Source organism: Jaculus jaculus, chromosome 1, assembly GCF_020740685.1.
Source record: "Jaculus jaculus isolate mJacJac1 chromosome 1, mJacJac1.mat.Y.cur, whole genome shotgun sequence".
Classification (NCBI taxonomy): Eukaryota; Metazoa; Chordata; class Mammalia; order Rodentia; family Dipodidae; genus Jaculus; species Jaculus jaculus.
In genome coordinates, this window is record NC_059102.1 from 321,065,081 (window position 1) to 321,090,602 (window position 25,522).

At 38.8% G+C, this 25,522-nt stretch overlaps 1 protein-coding gene across 5 annotated transcripts in view; it reads right to left on the bottom strand.

Moving 5' to 3' along the window:
- The window catches only part of Akt3 (AKT serine/threonine kinase 3), a 286,122-nt gene that overhangs the window by 247,526 nt on the left and 13,074 nt on the right, over positions 1–25,522 (bottom strand). The window lies entirely within an intron of this gene.

A 25,522-nucleotide genomic window follows, 5' to 3' on the forward strand; every position in this document is an offset into this window, starting at 1 on the left:
TTTTTATTAGTTCAATACTTAAGACATGTTCTAGTACAGATGGCTTTGATGATAGTTCCTACCATACATTAAGAAAAGGGATTAAGTTACTAGAAACTCCTTAAACTAGACATCTTTAAATTCATCTAAAATTTATTTAAGACATCTAGCCAAGAATGGTGGCTAATAACTATAATCCTAGCACTTGGGAGGCAGAGGCAGAAGGTTCATGAGTTGCAGGCTAGCCCAAGCTACAAGATGAGAATCAATCTCCAAAAATCAACTCCAACCCCATCCCCCCACCTCTGTGTGCTCACTACCTCGTATTGTTGGCAGTCAAATATAGCCATCTGAGTTCCAACTGACAAAATATGGGAAATGAGGCATGTCTCTTTTGGGCTGGCCCACTAGCATACCTCCTCTGGATGGTCTTCTATGTTCTTTCCTTTTCTGGCTTCATGTAGATTTGCATGTTGATAGGAATCATTTCCTGAAGATGGAAGAACCACATAGAACGAGCCTACCAATAAGAAATACTACCTTTGTTTTGAAATTTGTTGAGCAGGAAATAAAATTATACTACCCACTGGATGTTATAACAGTCAATCTCAATACCCTATCACCACAGAAATGTAAAAGCTCAGAGCACATAAGTCAGGTATGTTAAGATATATCAAAATGCACATGAGCCACATCAAAGTCATAGAAAATTGTATTTACAAAGGCTGGAAAGATGGTGCAGCAGTTAAATCACTTGCCAGCAAAGTCTTAACAACCTGGGTTCGATTCCCCAGTGCCTTCAAAAAGCCAGATGCAGGGTTAGAGAGATGGCTTAACAGTTAAGGCATTTGCCCATGAAGCCTAAGGACCCATATTCAACTCCCCAGATCACATATGAGCCAGACATAAATGGTGATGCATACACAAGGTCACACTTGCACACAAGGTGGTGCACATGTCTGGAGTTTGATTATAGTGGCTGAAGGCCTGGCCTGCCAATTTACTCTCGTTCTCGTTCATTTAAAAAAAGGGGGGGAGGGCTGGAGAGATGGCTTAGCAGTAAAGGCACTTGCCTGAAATGCCAAAGGATCCTTGTTCGACTCTTCAGGACCCACGTAAGCCAGATGCACAAGGGAGCACATGCATCTGGAGTTTGTTTGTAGTGGTTGGAGGCCCTGGCACACCCATTCTCTCTCTCTCCCTCTTTTTCTCACATGAATAAATAAATAAAATATATATTTTTTAAAGCCAGTCTCTTGGGACTTGCTTCAAAAAAAAAGAACGGATGCAGAGTGGTGCATGCATATGTCTGGAATTCGTTTGCAGTACCCAGAGGCCCTGGTGCATCCATTCTCTCTCTGTGACACACACCTTTAACCCCAGCCCTCAGAAGGCTAAGGTAGGAGGATCGCTGTGAGTTCAAGGCCAGCCTGAGACTACACAGTAATTCCATATCAGCCTGGGCTAGAGCAAAACCCTACTTCAAAAATAAAAAATAAAAAAAAAATTTAAGTATTTACAGACAAAAATTGCATATTTGGAGAAAAACAGCAGTTGGTCTTTTAGCTAGACAGATCATATGGTACTAACATTTAATGTGAATTCTGGTGATGCACAATACTTAGGTAATTATGTGGCCAAACAAAAGGCATCCAAAGGGAATGAATGACACAGGACACCATACAGAAGCTATAAGAGTAAAACATCCATGAGAAATACTGTGGAGTCACATCATTTAAAGAGAGTGCATGCTATAAATCAAAAAGTGGGGGAATCTGAGACCAGACCAGTGACCAACTGGCTATAGTACAAGGTTGGGACATTAGGATCCTCTTTTTTTTTTTTTTTTTTTTTTTGGTTTTATGAGGTAGCGTCTCACTTTAGCTCAGGCTGACCTGGAATTCTCTATGCAGTCTCAGGGTGGCCTCGAACTCACAGTGATCCTCCTACCTCTGCCTCCTGAGTGCTGGGATTAAAGGTGTGTGCTACCACACCCGGCTTTAGGATCCTTTTATTTTACTTTTTTTTGGGGGGGAGGCTTCCAGGTAGGGAGGTAGGGTACCAGTCTAGCTCCAGCTGACTTGGAATTCACTATGTAGTCTCAGGCTGGCAGAAATCCTCCTACCTCTGCCTCCCAAGTGCTGGGGATTAAAGGCATACACCACCATGCCCAGCTTGGGATCCCTTTTTTTTTTAAATTTATTTATTTATTCATTTACAAGCAGAAAGGGAGATATACAGACAGAGTATAGAGAGAATAGGCACGCCAAAGCCTCCAAACACTACAAAGAATTCCAGATGCATGTACCACTTTGTGCATCTGGCTTTACATGGGCACTGGGGAATCGAACCAGCATTGTTAGGCTTTGCAGGCAAGTGCCTTAACTACCAAGCTATCTCTCTAGCCTGGGATCACTTTCTTAAGCAACAAGGAGTTTAAGTAGAAATTCAATATAAACCACACAAAGCAACATAAAGTGGTACAAGACAGAAAAAAGAATCCCACAACTAGAAATCTCAAAGCAGGAGAATTAGGAGCCAAAATCAGCTGATGGGAGGGGTTTTTAATTATTTATTTATTTTATTGACAAAGAAAGAGGGGGAGAGGAAGAAAAAGAATGTGCATGCCAGGGCCTCCAGCCACTGAAAATGAACTCCAGGTTTCTTAAGAGAAAAAATGGTCAATAAAATTTGGAAAACCTAACAAAGTCACTTTTTGGAATGCCACAATGTACTCTTGAGACTCCTATGCTAAAGAACCTTTTCATTTTTTAGTCCAAGTATTTCCCAAAGACAATCATCTGCTTCTGAAGAGTCTCATTAATGATATATGCTTTGAAAATTAGTGCATAGTTATGTGCTACTTAAAGACTGGGAAGATTTCTTAATTATCTTTGTATATTCATGCCATAATGTATGCAGAAACATATACTCACTTAAATAGGATTATATTAATATTATATTATAGGATTATATTAATAACAAACAGGTGCTACATTTTAAAAGCTACTGTAAAATAACATTAAGCATTCTAAGTATGTTAACACATATCTACATAAGTGCAAAAATCTCTACCATAAATGCATGGTATCTACTACCCCAACCAGCAGAATTCGTTAGAAATTAAGACCATTCTAAAAATCTCTGACGCATACCTTCCAACAACAAATTATTCAAAACACAGCAATAATGGCTTTGTAAGAACTGATGTAAAATACAACAACTAGTTATTGAAAAATAGGGTACTGTAGTATAAACACTGGATGGACAGCGTATGTTTTACATTAATGACATGAGTTAAAATAAAACAAATGATAAGTAAATGGTGAAGAAATCTTTTCCCCTGCCCTCCTGAACAATTCAGGTGAACTTAGGGTGGGTAGTCACTTATTCAAGCCCTTCCCCTCAATAAAGACAAGAGGAAGAAAACTACATTGCCCAGGGCAACGTAAAGAACAAACTGTGCCCTCCAACCTCATTTAGTTGCCGTGGCTGAATGAATCAACATGTTTATCAGCTAGCCCACAGCTGAGCCCATTTTAAAGTGTTATGCACTTTAACTTTTTTAAATGGAACTAGTAAAAATTAGAAAACTTTTGTCTTATTAGCCAATTTAGTTAAGTTCTTTGTATATGAAGGCCAAATATTAATGACAAAAGCTTCCACTGTGTCAAAATATTGAGTCTTAACTAAAGAAGAGTGAAGGAAATCCAGATTCTAGAACATTTGATCTAAGGGTCAAGGACAGTCTGACTTCTTAGCTCTGCCAACAGTTTTTTAAAAGTTGCTTCCTGTACTAGGGAATGTTCACTGTTCTTGCACAAACAATAATAAAAGTCATTTATGCAACCACCTTGATTAGTCTTTCCCTTCCTTTTTAAATTCACTGTTTGACCAAATCAATGAGTACAACTGTAACTCAAATAAGCAGCTTGGATTGTAATTCACCATTATATTTCTATTGATTTATTATTTGTCAGAAAGCATATTATTTTTTTTTAATGTCCTGAATGCCAAGTATATGCCAGACATAAAAAGTAAGAGTGGGCTGAAGAGATGGCTGGGCAGTTAAGGTGCTTGCCTGTGAAGCCTAAGGACCCAGGTTCAATTCTCCAGGACCCACAAAACCCAGATGACAGAGTGACACATACACCTGGAGCTCATTTGCAGTAGCTAGAGGCCCTGGAACACCCATTCATTTTCTTGCTCTCTCTGTTTCTCTCTCTCAAATGAATAAATAAAATAAAAAGATAAGAGTTACCAGGCCAAATGAGCCAATGGGTACAACAGTGGCACATCTCTCATGGTGGAAACCAACTGCCCTCTAATTGGACTAGAGGCCTGCTCCATGGGAAGGAATATATCTCTGATACTGAAAACTTAAAACAGGAGTAGTCATGAGCCCTAGGGGTGTAACGTCTGCTGCTGTCTCGCTAAATGTATATTCTATGCTTATCAAAACTGCCCAGTGAGCACTTCTCTTAATGTTCATACCCTCATATTAATGCTACTCTCACTTTTGGTAGAGAACCTTCTTTTTTCAGATGGCAATGACCTTGGGATTACTCACTCAGAAGGCATCACAGTGCTGGAAGAAGTGACAGGAATGCTCAGCACTGCAATATCTCTATCACAACTTCCAAGGCTCAGGGTCCATTGTGGAAGAGGTGGCGGAAAGAATGTAAGAGCCAAAGGAAGCGTAAGACTCCTTACAACGTGCTCCCCCCAGACACAAAATGACCTGGATATGCATGACCTCGCAGTGCCTGACACTACCTACACAAGACCAGCATTATAGGAGGAAAACATCATGACATCAAAATAAAAAGAGAGACTAATTGAGAGGGGGAGGGGATATTATGAGAATGGCGTTTCAAAGGGGAAAGTGGGGGGAGGGAGGGCATTACCATGAGATATTGTTTATAATCATGGAAGTTGTTAATAAAAAAATTTTTGAAAAGAAAAAAAAGAATGTAAGAGCCCTAAAATGAGAAGGAGTGCTTTGGAATGATGCCATCCTTACATGAAGTGGTCATTGCATTCATGGCCTCAAAGTAGCTGGTGAGAACTGCATAATATTGGTTCCATCAACCATCACGTATGATGCAGGGAGAAAAAAAAGAAGAAGAGGAAGAGGAGGAAGAAGAAAGAAGAAGAGGAGGAGGAGGAGGAAGAGGAGGAAGAAGAGGAAGAAGAAGAAGAAGAGGAGGAGGAGGAGGAGGAGGAAGAAGAAGAAGAAGAAAAGGGAAGAGGGACTATTTGGAATAGAAGAGAGACTAGTTGGAAAGAAGGGGTTCAGATGGGAGAGACAAAGAAGGTACTGGGAGGGGATTATCATCAAAAATAGAACTGAGGGCTAGAGAGATGGCTTAGTGGTTAATGCACTTGTCTGCAAAGCCAAAGGACCCAGGTTCTATTCCCCAGAAGCCATGTAAGTCAGATGCACAAGGTGACATATGTCTGGAGTTTGCAGCAGATGAAGGTCCTGGCATGCCCAATTCTCTCACTCTCTATATATATATCTGTTTCTTTCTCTCTCTCAAATAAATAAAAATTTATATTAAACAAAAAAAAAAAAGAACTAAAAGGGGCTAGAGAGATGGCTTAGTGGTTAAAGGTTCTTGATTGCAAAGCCTACTGGGATGGGTTCAATTCTTCAGAAACCAATGTAAAGCTGGATGAGCATTAGTCTAGAGAAACAAGAGACCCTGGCACAACCATGCACAAGTGCAAGTACATGTGTGCAAGCACGCACATACACAAGCTCACAAATAATGAATATTTTTCAAAAAACATCAAAAACAGAACAAGCCAGTGATGGCTCATGCCTTTAATCCCAGCACTCAGAAAGCTGAAGTAGGAAGATTACTGTTAGTTCCAGGTCAGCTAGTTAAGATCCTGACTCAATGAGGCACTGGGGGGGAGGGGCTTGGAAAGATGGCTTAGCAGTTAAGGCACTCTCCTGCAAAGCCAAATGATCCAGGTTTGATTCCCAGGTACCCACATAAAGCCAGATGTATAATGGAGCACAGGCATCTGCAGATCACTTGCTATGGCTATAGGCTCTGGTTTGCCCATCCCCCCCAATCCCACATGCTGGGACTAAAGGCATGCCCCACCACACCCTGCTCTGAATTCTTTTTGTGAATAAATTTATTTATTGGTTTGTTTGTTTGCTTGTTTACATGTACACGTGTATATAGACATGGCAGGGTCTATTGCTGCTACAAACTCCTGTGTGGCTTTATGTGAGGGGAAGGGGTAATTGAACCTAGGCAACAAGGTTTTACAATCAGATGGCATTTACTGTTGAGCCATCACCAAGGCCCACTCTATTTAGGATTTGGATACTTTAGAATAGTTCTTCTTTGAAAAGCATTTTATGGCATTTAGTGAAGAACAACTGTTTCATCCAAAACCTGTATCCTCTAATAGTTCTGAAAACAAATTAAAACTTTAAACCCACACTTACTTTGTGTCTTTGAGAAAGGGTCTCACAGTAAAGTCTAGCTGGCTTCCATATTTCATAGAGGAAGAAACAACTTAGCCAGGTTTTACTTCATCATGTAGTGCAATGCAGGTCTAGACAATTAATGAAGTCCACTGACACTGTGAAGGAAGAATTAGGCTGTGTTTTTCATAGGTGTGAGCTTATAAGCAAACCACACTCATCACAAGGAGTGAGTCCCCTGTGTCAGTGCTACACAGAAACTGTGTAGGAGTTGTGGACCACCTCAAGCACAGAAAGAATTCTTGGCACATGTAAAAATGGCTACTTTGAACAAAGCCCTCCGGCCAAAACAGGACCTAGGATTAAGAAGATATAAAGCAGGCTGGAGAGATGGCTTAGAGAAAGAACTAAATAAATAAAATTAGAAGGGAGGGGTCAGGCAGAAAGACATTTTAAAACAGACCCCAGGCCTGGAGAGACGGTTTAGCGGTTAAGGCACTTGCTTGCGAAGCGTAAGGACACAGGTTCAATTCTTAATATCCCACATAAGCCAGGGCTAGTGAGATGGCTTAGTGGTTAAGGTGCTTGCCAGAAAAGACAAAGGACCCAGGTTTGATTCCCCAGGGCCCTCATAAGCCAGAGGCACAAGGTGGTGCACACATCTGGAGTTCGTTTGCAGTGGCTGGAGGCCCTGGTACTCCCATTCTGTCTCTCTCCTTCCCTCTTTCTATCTCTCCCTCCCCTTCCCCAGATAAATAACAATAAATTTTTTAAAGTTTTTAAAAATGTAAAAATGTAAAAGCAAAGTCATAAGTGAAAGCATTTATGGTAAAAATCAACAACGGTCATGGGAAGAGAAGCCAAATTAAGAGAGAGGGGCTAAAGAGTTGGCTCAGGAGTCAAAGGTACCTGGTTGCAAAGACTAAATACCTGGGTTTGATTCCCCAGTATCCATGTAAAGACAGATGCACAAAGTGCTGCATGTGTTTAAAAAAAATAAAAGATAAGAGTGAGAAACAGAGGTGGTCAATATGCTCCCAGACCTTTCCATTTAGCTGAGATTATAGAATCATATACATACATGATTGAAACTGTTAAAATATAGCCTAGAGGTCAATTTTTCAGCTATGAAAACTGAGATTAGCTTTGTAACCATTAATCATAATTTAAAACAGATGTGCAGATTGCATATACACCCCATACATCATTCTAAGAATAAGGCTTAAACTATGGTGGGAAGAGGAGGAGGGTTACTAAAAACAAAGATAAAATTCCTAAGACTCTAAAAATAAAGGAGAAAACTTCGTGTGAAAAACATCAAGAAATCATTTTATCTCTGTAGGAATAAAAACAATGGCCATTTCTTATATATTTCCACTCAAAAACCAGACTTCATGGCTAAAACTATTTTCCAACAATATAGCCAAATAGTTGAGCAATTGCCAATCATGTAGCATCTTCCAAACACACTAAGATGAGTTTGTAGCAATAAATCTATCACAAGCCTCAACTGCCACATAATCCAGATAACAACAACAACCAAAAAAGTCTTCCACTTCACAGACCACAGGGTCATGCAGTGCCAGAAGAGAAACAAACTTCCAGAAATTATCCTGTAATGCAAAAAAATTACAGGAATGTGACTCCAAGCTGGGGAAGCAGCACATACAAGGCCACAAATCTCGTCCACAAGTTAGCCAGAGCCTGGCTGCCCTAAGCCTACTCCCCCTATGCTCTTCCTTCCAGAAATGGCAAGCACATATGAGGTGCCAAGAACACAACATGCTGCAAATAAGGCAGAATTTTATAAGGTACAAGAATTCCATTCAAAAAATGTATATACCATCAACTGACCTACACATGCCTTAGCACCTAGAAAAATAATGTTTCCTCTTACCACACACTAGAAACAGGTAAAAGTGGGGTTGGGGTAATAACATTTGTTTACCCCGTGGGGTCCAAAAGTTATTTTGTACAGTTTAATTATATTAATTTCACTTCATCATCACAACTAGCTTTCATTAAATTTTTGGATCATTTTACAGAGCCAGAAACATTAATTTACCCAAGGTTACACAACAGGAAAAATGGCTGGAAAAATTACCCAATGGTTAGAGGCACTTGCTTGCAAAGCCTGACAGCCCAGATTTGATTCCCCAGTACCTACAAAAAGCCAAATGCACGAAATGGCACATGAATCTGGAGTTTGTTTGCAGTGGCAAGAGGCCCTGGCATACACAATCTTTCTCTCTCTGCTTGAAAATAAGTAAATAAAAATATTTTTTGAAAGAGTAAGAACTGGGGCCAGAGATATGGCTTAGTGGTTAAGGAGTTTGCTGGTAAAGCCAAAGGGCCCAGGTTTGATTCCCCAGTACCCAAGTAAGCCAGATGCACAAGGTGGCACATGCATCTGAAGTTCATTTGCAGTGGCTAAAGGCCCTGGTGTTTCTATTCTTACTCCCTCCTTCCCTTTCTCTCTCTTTCTTTCTTTCTCCCTTCCTCCCTCCTTTCCCCCTTTCTCCTTTTAATTTTAAAATTAAAAATGTTTAAAGTAAGAACTAGCTGGGCATGGTGGTGCACACCTTTAATCCTAGCAATTGGGAGTCAAAGGTTGGAGGATGGCTGTGAGTTTGAGGCCAACCTGAGACTACATAGTAAATTTCCAATCAGCTTGGGCTACAGCAAGAACCTACTTCAAAACTCCAAAAGGGGAAAAAAAAAAAAAAAAAAAAAAACTAGAAGTTGAATATGGTGGCGCATGTCTATATCCCAGCACTCAGAAGGCTGAGGCAAGAAAATTATCACAAATTCGAGGTCAACCATGGCTATACAGTACTAGGCAGTTAGGGTTACACAGTTAAGACCCTATTTCAAACAATAAAATAAGCTGGGCATGGTGGTACACACCTTTAATCCCAGCACTCAGGAGGCAGAGGTAGGAGGATCATCGAGAGTTCAAGGACACCCTAAGACAACACAGTGAATTCCAAGTAACCCTGGGCTAGAGTAAAACCCTACCTTGAAAAAATAAATAAATAAAATATAAAATAAAATCACCAGGCGTGGTGGCACACACCTTTAATCCCAGCACTCGGGAGGCAGAGGTAAGGAGGATCACTGTGAGTTCGAAGCCATTATTAGACTACACAGTGAATTCCAGATCAGCCTGAACTAAAGTGAGACCCTACCTAGAAAAATAAAATAAAATAGAATAAGAACCTTAAAAGAAATGGCTGAATTATCTATGTAAGGGAAGGGAGGAGAATGCACTGGGGGCTACCAGTGGTAAGCTGGTATCAGAATCTGAAGATGCTGATGTATCTTCAGTCTTCTGCAGGAGGAGGGCAGAACAGGTATGACTTGCATTCTGGAAGAAAAGCAGAAGAGAGCCAAGAGTTTTTGAAGTTCAGATGCATATTTGGCTTTGATTTCCCTGATGTAAAATAATCAGCACTCTACTGCCCTGGTTTTAAATCCACAAGCCCTTCCTCTAACTGTGCAAAGAATACATCTTGCTCTCCCAAACCTGGGGTGCGTGTTCAGAGTACTTATTTATCTAAAAATATATATAAAGGGAAAAGTAGAGAATTCCACCCATCAGTTTTCTAAACAAACCTCATTTTTATTCCCACTCTGACCACCCATACCTTCCTGAGGCTCTAAACCTGCAAATGCTGAGTCTCTTGGGAAATTCAGAAGAGTCACAGTGCTGTACTTCCTCATGCCCTTACAGGTATTATTATGCTGCTGCCGGAAAATTCAGTTAGTACCTATCTGCTTTCTTAATTCAAAAAAAAGTGTAGCAATTTCCCTCTCAATTTCACTCAGTTTCTACTATTTCGATAAGGACTGAGGCCTACTAGAATGTCTCTGAGATCAGGATACTGACATACTTGTATCTGACACTACTCTCCACACGGTAGCCTGTGTGGTTTTTGCTATTGTTATTAACTGAAAATCATACTGAGTCATTAGGAAGCTACTTAAAAGATTCCTAAGCAGCTTCCCACTGAACTTAGACTAAAAGCCAAGATCTTTCAAAGCCAAGATGATAATCGAGATGCCTCCCTCTGATCCTACTTAATGCCATGCTCTCCTGCCCTTTGGCATCCATGATATACTGTCTGACTAGCCTTTTACTTATTCCCTGACTACAAACAAGTTTCTAGCTACCAGGACTTCTGTACTTGCTTTTTCCTCTGCGTTTAACATTCCTCTTCTCACCCTCTGCAGAGCTCCTTCTCATTCTTCAGATCTCAACTCAAAAGTAGATAAATATAACATGGCCAATCCATATGGTAGAATACTACTCTTCCTTGAAAAGGGAGGAAATTCTGTTATATGTTCTAGGATGGGTGAATCCTGAATATATTATGCTAAGTGAAATAAGTCCATCAAAAAATAACAAAAACTGCTTTTTGCTTCCAGCTTCGTGATTGTCTGGCTCATGGGCTCCCAACTCCCTGTTCCCCTGTGCCAGGTGGCGTGCACGTGAACAGGTAGCAAGACCAGAGGAGATAAACCACTCCTCACACTCAGCCAAGGCCCAGATGAAACCAAAGAAGAATTGGGGAGATGAGCAAGAGTGCTGCTTCCATGATGAGGCTGACAACCAGTGCCAGGGTTAAGAAGACAGACACTGAGGATACTTAGCACATACCAAAGTAGAAATCCAGAGACTCCTAAAAGCTCATCGCTTAAGTAGATTAAAAACATACTCACCATGGCTCACTGAATTTTGGGGGACAGGGAATGGAAAGATATAAGGCAAAAAAAAAAAAATGATGACATCAAAACAGAAGAGGGTCTAGTTAGAAAGAAGCAAAGGTTCAATTGAGGGGGGACATGGGAGGAAAACTTTTAAAAGACGGTAATGAGAGGGGATTATGATCAGGGTACATTGTGTATATGTCTGGAGATTGTCAATAAAGTTTTCTTTTTAAATGTATTTCAGGGAACACTGAATAAGATGGGGTAGAAAGATTATAAAAGCCACAGAATGGGTAGGAATATCCTGAGGCACACACGGTCCCTTGCTACAAAGGGACTGAATGAGACCTCCATGACCTCATAGCAAATGAACCACAGTGAGGTAACAGGAGCAGGGGCAAGAGGATAAAAGAATATAGCCCATTATAATATACGCTAAATAAAGTTAAAAGTGAAAAAATTATTAGACAAATAAATAATACACTTTAGCTTTCTTCAACTTCCACATGGGACAGAAGGTGGTAAGGAAAGCAAAGTGAAATTGAAGTAAACATGGAATGAGGTAGAAATGGCTAGGATGAAAGCACAAGAGTGAAGGCTGGCGATAAGATGGTAAAATAACTATAAATTTCCTTCACACATTTTAGACCTTTGAAGAAATCATCATAAATAAAATTTGAACATTTTCTAAAACCCTAGTTTCTGATTTAAACTCAAAGTACAAAAATGGCCTTGAATCATGTTTCAAGAGTGGGAGGATCCGACTCTTTAAAGCACCTTGCTCTTTCTGAGGCCTTTTTTTGTTTGTTTTCTTAAGGTAGGGTCTCATTCTAGTCCAGACTGACCTGGAATTCATTAGTCTCAGGGTGGCCTCGAACTCACAAGGATTCTCCTACCTCTGCCTCTCCCAAGTGCTGGGATACCATGCCCGGTTTTCTGAGGCCTTAAGAAAACTATGAAATCATACATTCATCTTTCATCTGTAGACTATGTTTTTCTAAAAAGTGTCCTAGATTTCATCTTTCCCAGAAACCACCTCCTTTCTCTTTTTTGGTAGTGGACAGTTTTGTTTTGTTTTGTTCTGTTCTGTTTTGGACTCACAAACTCACAATCCTAAATTTTGGTATTATTATAAAAAGTGAGAAGCTAGGAATCTTCAGCCTCAACAGTCCTTGGTACTACCAGTCCTGCCCCTTTAGTTTCTCTTTCCTTTCACATTTCATATATATGCAGCAGCAAGAAGATGGATGTCATCTCCAAAATTCTGCTTATATACTACATAGCTCTTCATGAACATTTTCCTAGTTCCCACATTACTGCAGGTGATAGAGCTGATGCTATGCTTTCTACCAAAAGTGGTTTTTGTTTTTTCTCAAATTACCAGTAATATTTTTCTTCCCTCACCCAAAGCCTTCTTAAAATCAAATGTCTACAAATAGTCAATGCAAGGCTCTTTCAACATTTTATTAAAATATTAAATATTTCTTTTAAGAGATTAGAAAGAAGTAAGAAGAAAGCAGAAAAGCTCTCAAACTAAGAGGGGTTCCCTTCAGCTGGCTGGGAGGGATTCAGAGAGAGAAAACCCTAGGGAAATCCATGTGGCAATTTGGATCAGGACTTTGTATAAATTAATTGGGTGCCTAAAAATCATTGGAGATTTTATATTATATTGTTATATTTTATATCCCTAGCACTGGGAGGCAAAGACAGGTGGATCTCTGGGACTTGTTAGCCTGACAGCCTAGCCTATTTGATAAGATCCAGGCCAGTGAGAAACTCTGTCTCAAAAATGATGGATGCTAGAATGGAGAGATAGCTTAGTGGTTAAAGTGCTTGCCTGTGAAGCCTAAGGACCCAGGTTTGATTCTCCAGGATCCACATAAAAGCCAGAATCACAAGGTGGTGCATGCGTCTGCAATTCATCTGCAGTGGCTGGAGGCCCTGGTGTGCCCATTCTCTCTCCTTCTCTCTAATAAATTAAAAAAAAAATTCCACTACTATGAATTCTCATTCTCATTCTTTGATTCATTCAACTGTCTTTTAGAACTTAACACATACTAAGTATCGAGTGGAAAAGATGAGCAATGAAACTATGACAAAATAATAGAGTAGCTCAAAATTTTATCATTTTCCCAACTTCCCAAAGAATCAATCTCTGCCCAGTCTATATTTCCCAAGCACTTTGACTTGGGATAACATAAATATCTATTCCATAGAAAACAGTACTGACAGCAGATAGCATTCATGAGGCACTGATCACATACCCAGAAAATTTGAAGACTCTCTGTATTAAATCAATTCATCCTGAAAACAACATTCAATAAAATAAATGCTATCATTATTCCTATTCTTCAGAAATACTAAAAATACTAAAAACCAATTTTCACAAAGTATAAATTGATAGTAATATTTTAAAGCTTTAGTCCATAAACTTTTCAATAACTAGTATACAAATCTGCATTAACAAATTTTGTTTTGTTTTGTTGTTTTATTTTCCCATGGTAGGGTCTCACTCTAGCTCAGGCTGACCTAGAATTCACTATGTAGTCTCAGGGTGGCCTCAAACTCATGATGATTCTTGAACCTCTACCTCCCGAGTGCTGGGATTAAAGGTGTATGCACCACAGCCAGCTTTCATTAACAAAATTTTTAAAGAAATCTATGACAGAATTAAGAAAATATGGGATAATAGCCATTAAAATATAATGCTTCAAACTATGTAATTGCACTGTTTGGGGCTGAGCCAGTGGTTGGTTGGTAGAGTTGAAATCATAAGCTTAATATATATAACTTACCAGTTCATTACACCTTCTGACAAAAACTAAAACAAAAATGAAAACTCTGTACATAACTGACTTATTCTACTGAAAGTCCACAATCTTCAGATTATTGGCTAACTACTGAAATTTGACTACTACAAAGAAAATAAAGCTCATGGCTAGGCATAGTGGCACACACCTTTAATTCCAGCACTTGGGAGGCATAAATAGGAGGATTTTTGTGAGTTTAAGGCTACCCTGAGACTACAGAGTGAATTCCAGATCACTCTGGGCTAGAGTGAGACCCTACCTCAGAAAGGAAAGGAAAGGAAGGGAAAAGGAAATGGAAACAGAAAGGAAAGGAAGCCCAGCTAGGGAGCATTTAACACACTTACCTTCTAATTCACCATGAACTCAAGGCCACCCTGAGACTACATAGTGAATTCCAGGTCAGCCTGAGCTAGAGTGAGACTCTACCTCAAAAAAAAAAAAAAAAAAAAACAAGGGAGCTAGAGCGATGGCTTAGCAGTTAAGGCATTTGCCTGCAAAGCCAAAGGACTCAGGTTCAATTCCCTAGGACCCATGTTAGGCAGATGTACAAGGGGGTGCACATGTCTGGAGTTTGTTTGCAGTGGCTAGAGGCCCTGGTGCACTCATTCTCTCCTTTCTCTCTTCCTCCCTCCCTTCCTCCCTCCCTCCCTCCCTCTCTCTCCCCTCCCCCCTCCCCTCATTCCCAGTCAAATAAATAAACAAATACAATATTTTTTTAAAACTTATACTGATGGAAAATGCATATGACAAACCAAGTTTAGGAAGTCCTAAATACATTTTGTAATAGCATTTTATAAAATGGATTTAAAATATATTTACTTTAGAAAATTTATAAAACACAATGAAAAAAAAATCTTACTACCCAGAGATAAATATTTTCAGTATGTTGGCACAATTCTCTTTTTTATACATGTATCAATACATAAAATTATGTATTTAACTTCATAAGTTGGGATCATACCAGGCGTGGTGACACATGCCTTTAATCCCAGCACTTGGGAGGCAGAGGTAGGAGGATTGCCATGAGTTCAAGGCCACCTTGAAACTACAGGATGTCAGGCTTTGTAAGCAAACTCCTTAAGATGCTGAGCCATCTCTCCAGCCCTAATATAAAAACTTAAGGGGCAAGTATCTGACTATATACAGAAGACAATAATGAATCTAAATACTAAAGATTAGTATATTTGATGACTAACCTAGCAATATTCTGCAGACTATAGAAAAATAACCACTGTTTATATTTAATATGTCCCATGCACTATATTAAGCACTAAGGAGACACTGATCTTTGATCCTTAAAACAAACATTAACAGTCTCTCTATTTATAGAGGAGAAACTTAAGTATATTAAGAATTTTGTCTATAGTCATCAGTAAGTGGTAGAGCCAGGACTTTATGTTTTCCTCTTAGCTACTGGACTAAACAAACCTAAATGAATATTTAAATGTTTAAGCAGATGGACATTCAAGAGCAGACTCATTAAGAGTGAGCAGTCACTGTTTTTTTCTTAACTGTCATGTTACAATGGCATGAGCAAATCTCTGAAGACATTGTTCAATGATTATGACATCATTTGCAAGTGACACAAACAAAAAGGAAGCCAATGTTTATATAAATAAAGTTTTAAAGTTTCAATTCTATAATTAGTCCCCATTCTTGGGCCCTGTTTAATCACTTTGTACTCAATTCTTACAAGGTAACTATGATTTATTGATTGGCATTAACTTTTCTGGTTCTCAAATGCTCAGGGAAATTTTTGGCTTTATACTAGATCACTTTGGGCCATGATTATTTCTGAGGAGAAAAAAAAGGAGTAAAGGAATTGCCACCAGGCTTTGTATATGGATTGTCTGAAATTTTTCTAAGAGGAATTCATACATTATTTAGAGAACATAAATTTTCTTAATAAGCATAATGATAGCTAACGAACACAGATTAAGCTTTCTAAGTATAACCTCCACTGGGAAAAAGTATTTGTTAAATATCTTATTTTTATTTATTAGAGAGAGAGAGAGATAGAAATAGGCAGATAGGGCAGGGGGAAGAATAGACAAATCAGGGCCTCCAGCCACTGCAAACTAACTCCAGATGTGTGCGCCCCCTTGTGCATCTGGCTTACATGGGTCCTGGGGAATAAAAACTGGGTTCTTTGGCTTTGCAGGCAAGTGCCTTAACTGCTAAGCAATCTCTCTAGCCCGGGAAAAAATATTTTTTTAAATTATCTTTTTTATATATTTACTTACTTACTTACTTACTTACTTACTTACTTACTGGAGAGAGAAAGCAGCAGATAGAGAAAATGAGTGCATCACAGGCTCCAGCTATTGCAAATGAACTCCAGACACATGCACCACCTTGTGCTTCTGGCTTACATGGCACTGGAGAATTGAACTTGGGTCCTTAGACTTCCCAGGTAAGTGCCCTAACCATCAAGCCATCTCTCCAGCCCAAGGGATGAAATATTTGATGTATTAAATTATATAATGACATATGTGGTGGTGCAGGCCTGTTATCCTAACACTCAGGAGGCAAAAGCAGGATGATCTAGAGTTGAGGCCAGCATGTGCTATAAAGAGAGACCTTGGCCTGGTATGGTAGCATGTACCTTTAATCCCATAATTTGGGAGGCAAAGGTAGGAGGACAACTGGGAGTTCAAAGGCCAGAATGAGACTACATAGTGAATTCCACGTCAGCCTGGGCACATGCATCACCTTGTGCATCTGGCTTACATGGGATCTAGGGAGTACAACATGGGTCTTTGGGCTTTGCAGGCAAGTGTCTTAACTACTAAGCCATCTCTCCAGCCCACTGTATCTTTTTTTTAAAGGAACAATTAAAAAACGTTATGTGACAAAATGTCACATTAAATTAAAAGAACATATTCAAAACAGAAAATGTTTGCAAGAAAAAGTATTACTGCCGGGCGTGGTGGCACATCCCTTTAATCCCAGCATTCAGGAGGCAGAGATAGGATCGCCGTGAGTTCAAGGCCACCCTGAGACTACATAGTGAGTTCCAGGTCAGCCTGGGCTAGAGTGAGGACCTATCTCCAAAAACCAAAAAAAGACAAAACCACAACAAAAAATTATGACTATTCCTTTCTATCTGGGCTGGTTATTTCTTTAAAACCAGCAAAGGAAATATTATGTAATATAACAACAGCTATGACATCTCATCACCAATATATATTCTATTGATTTAAAGAGAAACATAGGTCCTACTTATTCTCAAAGAGAAAAGGTTGTACAAAAACATAAACATTAGAGACTGGAGAGATGGCTCAGCAGTTAAAAGAGCTTACTTGCAAAGTCTGACAGCCTGGGTTTGATTCCCTAGTTCCCATGTAAATAAAGCCAGGTGTATAAAGTAGCATAGAACATGCATCTTGAGCTCGCTTTAAGTGGCAGAGGTCCTAGTGAGCCCATTCACACATGGACACTCTCTCTCTCTCTCTCTCTCTCTCTCTCTCTCTCTCTCTTTGCAAATAAATAACTAAAGATATTTTAATGTAAACATTATAGCACGGGGGTCATAGGGCCAGCTTTACTCAGTTTTACCAGGTCTTATATAGACATAGCTATGAATGTGTTTTGGAAGATTATTAATAAGATAAATATATTCTGAATATATAACAAGCTCTTACAAATAAATAAGAACATAAAATACATAAACAATGTAAGAATAATCCAATATATCTTTTAAAGTTAAACCTCAGAAATGAAAAAATATCCAATAACACCAAGAGAGATTTCTCAGAGGCAAAGGAAATTGTCTGCAAAGTCTAAGTATCCCAGTTCAATTCCCCAATATACATTGAAAGCCAGATGCATAAGGTGGTGCATGCATTTGTAGTTAGTTCACTGCATTGGCTAGAGGCTCTCTTGTGCACCCATTTTTTTCTCTCCCCACTCCCCGCCCCGGCCTACCTCTTTCTCTCTCTCTCAAATAAATTTTTTTTTTTTAATAAAAATAGGCCAAGTATGGTGGCACATGCCTTTAATCCCAGCACTTGGAAGGCAGAGGTAGGAGGATCATCATGAGTTCAAGGCCACCCTGAGACTACATAGTTAATTCCAGGTCAGCCTGAGCTAGAATGAGACCCTAGCTCTAAAAATAAAGAAATAATAAATAAATAAGGAAGTAAGTAAAATACCAATGTAATGGCAAAAACTAAGAAACATGCAATGACAATAACAGTGGTTTAAGAAAGCAAAAAACTTTACATAACAGTGCTATAAATATAAATTGTTAACATCTATACAACAAATTGATACACATACATTATTTGCATAACCAAAATACAATAAATATTCCTTCAGAGGGCAAAGAAAAGGCCAGGTGTGGTGGCACACACCTTTAGTTCCAGCACATGGTAGGCAAAGATAGGAGGAATGCCATGAGTTTAAGGCCACCCTGAGACTCCATAGTGAATTCCAGGTCAGCCTGGGCTAGAGCAAAACCCTACCTCAAAAAATCAAAAACCAAAACCATAAAAAAAAAAAAAAAAGGTAAAGATCACAGGGTGATCAGTTGTGAGAAAGACCAAGTCACCAGCTGCCCTTCCCAGAACTAACCTTCTCTGCAGTATTGCTTTCAGTTCTGTAAGAGAAACACTGAAAAACTAAGATGTTTCCACAGTGGATACTAACAATATGTGTAAGAGTGCTGTCACACAATAAACAAATTTAAAATTGGAGAATGCTTTACTTAGGAAATCTGAGGGGTGACACCATAGTAATCTTGAAATATCTTAATGCCTGTTAAATGGAAACAACTAATTTTATATTGCTCAAGAGAACAAAAAAAGGTCAGAAGTAATCAGAGCTGCTAAATCATAAAAGAAAATCCTATTGTTAGAATTAGCTACAGGCTGTAAAGAAGCTATCATAAGGATATTCAGACTCAACAAAAAACATAAAAGATATGCTTCTCAAAACAAGAAACAGAAAGACAAATCACCAATAAACCAAAAAGTGTTCATCAACCTTACCTATCAAGGAAATGGAAAACAAAATTTTTGAGATTCCATCTCAACCCAGTCAGAAGAATCATCATCAAGAAAACAAAAATCCTAGAGAGGATGTGGGAAAAGTGGAACCCTTACTCACTGCCAGTAGGAATGTAAACTTAACTCTGTCATTATGGATGCCAATTTGAAGGTTCCTCAGAAAAGTGAAAATATGACCCCACTATACCATTCCTGGTATATACCCTAAGCACTATAAGACAGAGACCATTGCACATCCATGTTTATTGCTGCTCTATGCACAACAGCTATGAAATGGAAACACTCTAGATCCTAATCAATAGATGAATAAAGAAAATGTGGTAGAGCTGGAGAGATGGATTAGCAGTTAAGGCATGTGCCTGCAATGCCTAATAATCCGGGTTCAATTCCCCAGTCCTTACATGTATCTGAAGTTTGTTTACGGTGGCTAGAAGCCCTGGCACACCCATTCACTCATGCTCATATATTTTCTCTCTCTCTCTCTCTCTCTCTCTCTCTCTCTCTCTCTGCTTGCAAATAAATAAGAATAAAACATTTTTTTTAATTTTAATTAGCATTTTCCATGATTATAAAAAAAATCCCATGGTAATTCCCCCCACACACACTTTCTCCTTTGAAATTCCATTTTCCATAATATTACCTCCCCAAGAATAAAACATTTTTAAAAAGAATATGAAGTACACATACACAACAGAATTTAATTCAGCCCTAAGAAAAAATGAAATAATGGCATCAATAGGAAAATGTATACAACTGAAGATTACTATATTAACTGAAATAAGCCATACTTAGAAAGGCAAATATCCCATGTTTTTATGCCAGGATGAATCCCAACACTATGCACACTAACCAAAATAAATTAAGAAAAATATCATTGATAAGTATTATATGAGAGATCAGAATATACTTAAAATAACAATTAAAAGAGATATGCTTTATATAGTGAGATTTAAGTTACCTATATCTGAAATGAATTATCCATCAGTAACCTTGCAGAAAAAAAAAAAATCTTCCCAGTCATACAATGGTAGGATTAAAGAACTCTGAAGTGTACTGTAAGACTAAAAGTAAAGCAAATATCCATGAAATATGCACTGATCTTCCAGAACCATGAACACTACTATATTCCCACTCTAATGTCCCATTTTCCTAATTTAGATTACACACTGGCCTACTCTGGTACCATTCTGCCCAGCCACCTTTGCCAGGAATAACCATTCAGAAAATTCTACCAACTCCTGTCTTGCTGTTCCACTGTGATATACAAAAAATCTTGACAGAGGGCTGGAGAGATGGTTTAGCAGTTAAGGAACTTGCCTGCGAAACCTAAGGACCCAGGTTTGATTCTCCAGGTCCCATGTTAGCCAGATGCACATCATGGCACACACATCTGGAATTCAACTGCAGTGGCTAGAGGCCCTGGTGTGCCCAAGGGAGGTGGGGGGGACTTGACACAGAGCATGGATTAGGAACCTCACAGTGCCCTTACCAATATGCTACTCTACATATAGACTGGCAGCATAGCATATCTGTAATCTATTCTGTATCACCACAATGAACTATATACAGATGACAAATATCATAAATGTGACAAAAACAAGGTGGGGGGGGGAAGCAGGTAAGGAAAACTAGTCCATGAAAATCCTATTGTTAGAATTAGCTACAGGCTGTAAAGAAGCTATCATAAGGATATTCAGACTCAACAAAAAACATGATCCTAACAAAGATCCCAGCAGAGAACATCACAAAGAATCTATGAAGAACCAAAGGTTCAGATGGACATTCTAATGACAGAGTTTAGACAGAAAGTATCCAGTCTGGGGCTGGAAAAATAGCTCAGCGGTTAAGGCACTTGCCTGTAAAGCCTAAAAAACCTGGTTCGATTCCCACGTAAAGCCAGATGCATGAAGTGTTGCATGCATCTAAAGTCCATTTGCAAGGGGCTAGAGGACCTGGTGCACCCATTCTCTCCCTTCCCTCTCTCCACCCTACTCTGTCATCTCTCCTCATAAATAAATAAGTAAAAATATTTTTAAAATTAATAATCCAGGCTGAAGAACTGAGAGAAAAATGACTGAATAAAAAACTGGAGAGAACTTTATTTATATGTGGGACATTAACAAGTGACCTACACAGGTCTCACTCAAGTTCTAGAAGTAAGGAGACCACAGCAAAAAATGGTTTGAAGGGGCTGGAGAGAAACCTTAGTGGTTAAGGCACTTGCTTATGAAGCCTAAGGACCCAGGTTCAATTCCCTAGGACCCATGTAAGCCAGATGCACAAAGTGGCACATTTGTCAGTTCATCTGAAGTGGCTGGAAGCCCTGGAAAGCCCATTCTCTCTCTGCCTTTTTCTTTCTCGTTTTCAAATAAATAAATAAATAAATTAAAACTTGAGAAAATGGCTTGAAACAAGACAATTTCTCAAGTTTGTTGAAAAACATGAAATTACTGACCATAAAATCACAGTAAATTCTGAATAAGATAAATATAAAGGAAAACAAACAACTCTCAATTTTGGAATATGGGCAGGGAGGAGTGAAAAGAGTGTACCAACACATGGTGTAGCCATATAAAATGTTTTTAATAATAATAATAAATTATCTATATTTAAAAAAAAATAGTTGTCCCTGGTATGGTGACGCATGCCTTTAATCCCAGTATTTGGGATTAAAGATTCTCTCTTCAGGTGGTGGTAACCACAGGACATACTGAAAACTCATCCAAGACAAACCATACAGTGAAACCATTAAAAATATTTTTAAAAATTTTAAAGTCCATACTATGCAGGTATTTAAAACAGTGCTTCCATAACTATAATCAAATACTGAAATCAGTAAATGAACACCATAATGCAGCCCATAAATCAAAGACAAAAATCCACAAGAAAATTAGCATTTTTCAAAAAACAATGATGCTGAAATACAACATACCAAAGCTTGTGAGATAATTATGCAACACAGCAAGACATATCAACAGCTTAGATGAAAGTTTTTAAGTTTCTACCTTAGGAAGCCATAAAAAGACAAGCAAACTAATAAGAAGCAAAAGCAATACTACAGAACACAAGGGTGAGGAAAATAAACAAAGCATAAAGTTAGCCCTTTGGAACAACTAGTGAAATGACACATATGTACCCCCCCCCCCACACAAATAATACTGAAATATCCATTATTTCATTATTTCCTCACAATAATCTTTTGTTTTGTTTTTCAAGGTAGGATCTTGCTCTAGCCTAGGCTGACCTGGAATTTACTCTGTAGTCTCAGGCTGGCCTCAAATTCATGGCACTCCTACCTCAGCCTCCCATGAGTGCCAACCAAGCCAGACACAACAATCTTTTTTTTTGATTGTTTGAAGGAAGTAGGGTCTTTCTTTAGAGTAGCCTCAAACTCACAGTGATCCTCCTACCTCAGCCTCCTAAATGCTGGAATTGAAGGCATGTGCTACCACACTGGGCACAAACATGTTTTTTTTTTTTAATAGGTAATTTATGATTATTATTAAAAACATATTTTGTATGGCTACACCACGTGTTGATATCCTCTTTGCACTACTCTCTGCCGGCATTCCACTGGGGACCCTCCTAAGTGGAGTTGCAGGCATTCCCCATCCTTTTTTTTTTTTTAAGATTTTATTATTTATTTATTAGAGAGAGACAGACAGAGTGAGAATAGGCACGCCAGGGCCTCTAGCCACTGCAAATGAACTCCAGATGCATGTGCCACCATGTGCATCTGGCTTGCGTGGGAACTGGGAAATCGAACTTGTATCCTTAGGCTTCACAAGCATGCGCCTTAACCACTAAGCCATCGCTCCAGCCCCATCCCCCATTTTTTAAAAAATATTTTTACTTAGTAATTTGCAAGGGAACAGGGAGAGATGAGAGAGCAAGCCAGAGACTTTTGCAATCCAACTCCAGATGCATATGTCACTTTGTGCATTTGGCTTTGCATGTAGCTTTATGTAGATATTGGAGGACTGAACCTAGGCCAGCAGGCTTTGCAAGCAAGTGCCTTTAACCACTGAGCCATATCACCAGTTCCCTCACAACAATAATGTAAGAGCAGACTTTATTGAGATTACTTGAGTAAAACTTTGAAAGGTTTATGTGTGAAGCCATGCAAGGTGATTTACAACTTTAATTCCATCACTCAGGAGACTAAGGTAGGAGGACTGCTAAGAGCTCAAGGCCAGCCTGGACTACAGTAATGCCTGCTTCAAAAAGTTTGACTCGCCATCTCTCCAACCCACCATCCCTAAAAAATAAAAATAAAAAACAAAGTAATATAAGTAATACTAAAAAAAAAGGCTGGGCTGGAGAGATGGCTTAGCGGTTAAGCGCTTGCCTGTGAAGCCTAAGGACCCCGGTTCGAGGCTCGGTTCCCCAGGTCCCACGTTAGCCAGATGCACAAGGGGGCGCACGCGTCTGGAGTTCATTTGCAGAGGCTGGAAGCCCTGGCGCGTCCATTCTCTCTCTCTCCCTCTATCTGTCTTTCTCTCTGTGTCTGTCGCTCTCAAATAAATAAATAAATTAAATTTTTAAAAAAAAAAAAAAAGGCAAGTTGGCCTGGGGAGATGGCTCAGTGGTTAAAGGCACTTTCTGGCAAAACCCGAAAAGACCCAGGTTCGATTTCCCAAGACCCAAATAAAGCCAGAGGCACAAGGGGTGTATGCATCTGGAACTGTGCGCCCATTATCTTTCTCTTTCTCTTTCTCCCTCCCTCTCTCTCTCTCTGTAATAAAATTAAAAAAAAATTTAAAAAAAGAAAAGCAAGTTAAGGGCTGGAAAAGATGGCTAGGGGTTAAGGTTTTTGCCTGCAAAGCCAAAGAACCCCGGTTCAATTCCCCAAGACCCATGTAAGCCAGATGCACAAAAAAGCACATGCATCTGGAGTTTGTTTGCAATGGCTGGAGGCCCTGGCACGGCCATTCTCTCTCTCTCTCTCTCTCTACTTCTTTCTCTCTCTCTCTCTCAAATAAATAAATTTATTAAATATTAAAAAATCAAGGTAAGGGGCTACAGACATGGCCCAGCACTTAAGGCACTTGCTTGTAAAACCTAATGATTAAGGTTCAATTCCCTAGAACCAACACAGATTGCCCACAAAGTGGCACATGCATCTAGAGTTCATTTGCAGCATCTGGAGGCCCTGGCACACCCGTTTTCTCCCTCCCTCCATCCCTCCCTCCTTCCCTCTCTCTCTTTCTCTCTGTTTGCAAATATATACATTAATTTTAAAAATAAGCAAATTAAAAACAAACACTTGTACAGCACTGAGATTTAAAGGTGCTTCCTAAATTTATGAGAATAATGCAAATGATGTAAACAATAATTTGTTAGTTTTTATAAAGTTAAACTCACACTTCTTGTAAAGTGAAATATACATTTACCACATGACCTAGCAATCTCATTCCTAGGTTTTAACCCAAAACAAATGAAAACATATCATAAAAAGATAATCATTGACTATTAACAGAAATTTATTCATAGTAGCCAAAAATAACAGAAATATCCATCAACTGTTTAAAAAACAAATATCCAGGCATGGTAGCACAAGCTATAATTCCAATACTCAGAAGGCTGAGACAGAAAAATCAAGTTTGAAGCCCACCTGCCTTACTTAATAAGTTTGAGTCTAGCCTTGATAAAGTAATAAGATAATCTAAAAAAAAAATTTTTAGCTGGGCATGGCACACACCTTTAACCCCAGCATTTAGGAGAACAAGGTAGGAAGATCACTGTGAGTTTCAGGCCAGCCTGAGACTACATAGTGAATTTCAGATCAGGTGGGCTAGAGTAAGACCAACCTCAAAAGGCACCCCCCCAAAAAAAATTAAATGAACAGAAACAAAAAGTGATATATCCAGACCTCAGAAGTCTACTCCCCAATAAAGAATAGACTGGTGATATGAACATTATACACTACATGGCTAAATTTAAGAGTATGATGTTAGAGAAAACAAACTAAACACAAAACACTATGGATTGCAGGATTCCATTTAACTGAAACACAAAATTATAGTAACAGAGCAGATCAATAGTTCCCAGGTTTTCAGGACAAAGACTGGACTAAAAGGAAACATGAAAAACTTTATAGAGTGATGGACGTGCTTTATATCATGATTGTAGTGTTTGTTACATCACTAGCATTTGGCACAACTTATTAAAATGTAATTTCTACTAATTATTTAAATTTATTGTATGTAACTTATAACTCAGTAAGGATGATTTTTTAAATAATACATAATGACAAAGAAATACTAAAAGTAGAACATGAAAATATATGAAATTAAATACAATACACAAAGAAAATCCTTATCCTCATTAAGCCTTTTACACAGGACCTTACTTATCTAATTTGTAGGCCTGTGTAGCTCAGGAGTGTGTGAACCTTTTACTACATTAAGCCCTTCTGCTACTATCCAAAATGACTCATCTCAATACTTTGATTTATCCATGTATATATTGTTAGACATATATGAGGGAATTATTTTCTAGACACTAAATGACTCTAAGAATCTCTCTTTAGATTGTACAACCTAAGGACACCACAGAAAAAC